This window comes from Lepeophtheirus salmonis, chromosome 9, assembly GCF_016086655.4.
Source record: "Lepeophtheirus salmonis chromosome 9, UVic_Lsal_1.4, whole genome shotgun sequence".
Classification (NCBI taxonomy): domain Eukaryota; kingdom Metazoa; phylum Arthropoda; class Copepoda; order Siphonostomatoida; family Caligidae; genus Lepeophtheirus; species Lepeophtheirus salmonis.
The window spans coordinates 5,823,744-5,829,158 of record NC_052139.2 but is presented as its reverse complement, the minus strand read 5'-3'; the positions used below and the strand labels follow the sequence as shown (position 1 = coordinate 5,829,158).

Genomic DNA, 5,415 nt, shown 5'->3' with positions numbered 1-5,415 from the left:
TCCGTGCACTAAATAAGTCATAAAAATTTTGATATTTGAAAACTTTTTTGAGAATGGAGAATGATAATAATGTCAATATTGATATTAAAAAAATATAAATGACAAAAAAAAAAAAAAAAAAAACCTGAGAAAACCACATTAATAGGAAATATTTTTTATAAAATATATTAGACTTATCTTTCATAATCTAAAAAGTATTTATAGTATTAGGTTGGGGAAAAAGTTATTTTGTATTTTTCGTTTTATTTCAATGCTTTATAAAAAGTGTTAAAATAATACAATTTAAGCCAAGTATGCCCTGTTCTATTTGATAACTTGTTGCCAACGAGAATCCAACTTCATAATGCCCTTTTTTGTCGAAGGTTTTTGTACCCATTGGCAAAAACTCGGACAACCATTTTCCAAAGGCCTCCCATACGAGCTCCCAGAGCTTCTGGTGCGTCATCAAAGATGTGTGCGGCCTGTTGTTGTCTTGATGAAACACAATTCCTTTCTTGTTCCCCAATACTGGCCGCTTCTGTTCGAACTTCAAACGGTCAAGTTGTTAACAGTGGAGGGCAGAATTGAGTTTAAAAGTTTAAAAACATACCACTGGAACCACTGTTGCACAACACGAACCGAAAGAGTATCTTGAAGATCGTAAATTTTCTAAGTCACTTTCGATGCTGTTTCTCTATGAGCTAGTAAAAATGTAAAATAATACAAATTTCTTCCGTTAAGATCTCGATACTTAACGTACGATAATAAACGACTGAATCTGCTAAGATCAATACTGTTACATAAGCGTAATATACACTCACACCTTTACACCACTTTATCGTATGATCTGATATGACCCATAATGAACAAGATATACTTAGTTAAAAAAAGGGCGGGAAATACAAAATTACATTTTCCTAAAACTAAATATATTATTTATTTTGATAATTTCCTTTGATGAGTAGTACCTTACTTATCAAAGTTTGCCTATCCTGATTCCTCGTTTCTGTAACAAGATTTATTATAAATGCATTGAGTATTTTTCCAGAAATGATGCTTGCTTTGTTACGGAAACAATAATTAGATCTGTATTTTTCTTTGATATTATATTTATTAAATCTTCCTTCTCTATTTGCTGAGTAGTGGTAGCTATTTAAAGAGACTAAAAAGAAAAGAGGAGACAAAATGGTTGAAAAAAAAAGTTAACAAAAACGATGTATATGAATTATATTCAGGATTCACGTAACCTCACTTAAAAAAAGATAGATTATTCGTAGATGATTAGAGTTATGTATTTTTGTCTTAAAATAACTTTTATAATTAAAAGATACTATGGTTTTAATTCATATTTTATGTTTCTAGTTAATTCAAAAGAAAAATACTCAACCCTGTCCAAAATGTTGACTTCGGTTAAATTACATTAGATGAATATTAGTCAAAAGACGTGATATAACCATGAACTGCACAGGAGATGAAAAAGCACATTAACATAATTTTAGATGAATCAGAATTATAGATTAGGCATGATGCCTCTTTCCCTTATAGTCTCTTTTGCGGTAACATATTGTCATTGTCTTGTGTAATTCATAAACGTAGAGTCTTTTTATCTACTCGCAACCTCGACTGTCAAAAGGAACTTTGAAAAATTAAAAAAAACAAAAAACATTAGATATTTTTTGCACTGTTAACTGTTAATTTTCATTTACACATTAATTATTATACATAATTGATTATTGTATCAATATAAGAATCTATGACTGAGTAAAAATAAAAACATCAATTCAAAAAACTCAGAATTTTTTTTTTTGGAAATGAATACTCTATTTAACATTTATTCTCATCTTGTATTTGTAAGTATGTATTTGGTTGATTCAACTTAATTATAAAATGAAGTATTTATTTTTATAAAAAAGAGCTTACACATTTTAGTATAATATAAATCGAAGATATAATTTAATGAGTATTACATATATAGTTTATTAAATAAGAAATATAATGAGTTCAAATAAAATTATCCAATTTATTGAGTATATAATGTCATAAAGTTACCTATGACGAGGTGAGGAAAATCCCATGAAAATAATTGAAATATTAGTTTGTTAATTAATGAGAATGTTTTTAAGCAAAACCTCAGCAGTATTATTTATCTTTAGGGGCTTTTAATTAATTATATTGCTGGAAAAATAGGTAGTTTAAATGCTTAAGCTTGCTCTTGGGGGAGAAAAAGTAGGGAAAACGGTATTCATTAGCAAAATTGTAGGTTAATAAATCCTACGCAAGTTTTTTTTTTGTTTTTGGAAACCTGAATAGTATTTTTTTATAAATTTTCTAATGGTGTTATCATTATTATTATTGTTTAATTAATGAGGAGAGTTCAACTAGTGGATTTGTTTGATAGTTCATAGAATTATCCATACACGGATGTCTATCGACGTCATTTTGTTTTCTTTTTCTCATTTGAGTCATATACATAGTCGAATTTAACAAATGACCCTTCAACACATTTATAAGGGGAAATAAGTAGAAAAATATACAGCTGACAATAAAATACAATCTAAATTTTTAATGAAGTGGGGGTACGCTGTGTGTACCAAAGTATAATCTGGACTATATGATGCATTTATTTTGAGGTTTACGTCAAATATAAGCCAAGTTTCAAATAAAAGGATTATTAAATTTTTGTAGCAAGATCTTTCACATTTTTTTTAATGTGATAGGAAAAAATGCTTAGTTAAATTTGACAATACATATATTAATATGTTTTGAGGTCAATGTTTCATTTATTAAGTATGGTTTACAATTTTGCCCAATTCATATTTTCTCTTTTTATATTTAAATTGGAGAAAACTTAAGCGTAAAGATAAAAATTCAATAATTGCAACAAGTGAAGGTAATATAGAAAGACTTTCACTAAGTGAGGTGAATTACATATATATTATTATATGTTGGATTCTTTCGAGTTATTGGAACAATGAGCTCTTTGGGTATTTCTGAAATTAGATGAAGGGTCTTATTACGTGGAGGAAGTTATCACTTCGTGTCTCATGGAACAGGGGGAGAGATGGATTTATATGGACGAATCCCGTACAAGGTATTCCTGAAAGTAGTTATACTGTAATGATTCACGATACGTACAAAAAAGTGCCATGATGGAGTGTCTCCCTTTCCCCTGGATACTTAATTATGGACAAGCTCACAAGTGAGACATGCTGTCTAATTTAAAGGTCCTTTAAACAGCTATCTGTCCGAATAACTCGACATCATCAAGATCTCTCTCCTCCTACTCCTAATATATAATTCGTCTCACTTAGAAAAGTTCTTTCCTTATTATTAAATGGTTGCGATTATTATATTTCAACTTTCCGATTACGCTATCTCTAATTTCGAGGTAGAAATAGAAGAGAAAAGACATCAGGGGAATTTGTGATCCATACACCATTGATGTTGTTAAGAGGATGTTAAATTAGATTGTATCAGCATGGATATTACTATTCTTATGACTTCATGTCTTTGTATTGTCAAAAAAATTATTCATTGACTTTAATATCCAACCTACGAGGATGGTCTGAAAAGTTTCCCACCTAACAAATATACAACTCATTTGTTCGGATTTTTTAAATATATTTTTCAACGTACTCTCTCTTGTAACTCTAATCACTTCTCCCAGCGATGCTCCCATCTCTGTAGCCCATTCAAATAGTAATTGCAGTTTTTCTCTCCCAAATCATTCGACTTAGATGCATCAAATTTTATATGCCTTTACAAGCCTTTATATGTCTGCCATTGTTTGAATCTATTTTAAGGTTAGATTTTGAAAACAAAATATATATTTCATGACAGCTTGATACTTGATTTGGTTGTCTATTTTCACAAAAACATTCACATCAACTCACTCAAACGACTGTTACATAACAACCGCACCTCCAAAAGATCTGAAACTTTGATGAGTAACTGTCAACAGATGCTAAATCGAGGTGACTAGCTCTAATTTACGAGTGCTATCATCTTCACCTTAAGGTCGGAAAGTTTTCAGATCCTCCTCATATGCGAGACATGAGTAAAGACTAGAATGCCATCATTGATAGTGGGAGTATGGTTTGTTTTAATAATTACTTGTATCAAACTGAAGACATTTTGACTCATTATGAGTCACACACAAAAGATGTATGAAACTGTACTTATTTTCTATTTATAGAAATGGTCTCAATGTATTGACTATAGTGCATTTAAAAATTCCAGTAATTCCAGCCCATCCATTTACTTCAACTCCTTGTGTTTAAAATTAAACTATCTCTATATATTTTCAAACTTTACAAAAGAGGAGAAAAGCTTATAGAAGAAAAATTATCCGAAAATATAATTAATTTATTACCCAACTATTCTTAAACAACCTTGGTACTTACTCAGGAGACTTAAATAGCTCATCAATTGAAAGGGGATTATTTTAAGCCATGTCCTTGTATTAAATATAGGCGTTCAAAAAATACTTAAAATCTATTATTAATACAGTATTTATATTGTATTTTTTTAAATTGGTATACATTACAACTGTGACGGGGAGAGCCACATGTTGGCACTGATCCTGTTCAATATATTTTTGATAAAAGCCTTAGTTCTCCCCCAAAAATGTTTTTCCACTTTTTGACTTAGGGTTGGTGTCCTTCCCAGCACTTTCTTTGCCTACAATACGCTTCATGGTTCAAATTCTAACCCCGACGAGTATTGAGCTATTCTAATAAGGAATTTGGGCAAAAATCCTCAACCTTTATTCCTTTGTCATATTGCAGCCCAATTTTGGAATCAATTTTCTTCAAAAAACAAAACAAAAATAAACTTTATCTGGAACACTTTTTTCCAATTTTATAACTCAACCTCATATCACTGAAAATAAGAGTGTAACACAGTTTTTTTGATCGTGTATCCTGTATATAAACGCATTATACAATATAAACATTCTAAAAAAACATAGTTTTGTATTTTTAATATCTTATTGATATTATACATATATCTTCAATATTTTTCGTGTGTATCAAACTAAAACAAAAGTTTTTTAATGTTATGTAAAATAAATCAAATTCTTATTCCATTTTGAGTCAAAAATTATTAATAAAAACTCCCAATTTTAAAACTCAAACAATGATTCCTCCATTTTTTGTATATCTACTGTATATAAATATTTTTATAGTTATTCACTGTACTTTTTCATAACAGTTCCATAGGAATTTATTATTTGTCAAATATGAATGAGTTTATTGAGAAAGTTTACTAATTCATATTGAACATTAAAGTATGTAAACAAAAAAAAATATACCAAGGTTATGTAAAATATGCATGCGGTTTACATTTTTATTTTGTTGCAAAATGGACCAAGAAATTGTCCTTGCTGGTTCTGTTCTGACAACTTCATTTGCTCTCCTCTCTCTGGCCGATTGTTTT

The 5,415-nt window shown here is 29.5% G+C and overlaps 1 long non-coding RNA gene across 1 annotated transcript; it reads right to left on the bottom strand.

Annotated features, from left to right (window-relative positions):
• Positions 1-223: 223 nt before the first annotated feature.
• On the bottom strand, positions 224-736 carry LOC139906430 (uncharacterized). Its single transcript, XR_011781930.1, has 2 exons — positions 590-736; positions 224-526 (listed from the first exon to the last, which is right to left on the bottom strand). It is a non-coding gene; the product is annotated as an uncharacterized lncRNA (long non-coding RNA).
• Between the last annotated feature and the right edge of the window lie 4,679 nt (positions 737-5,415).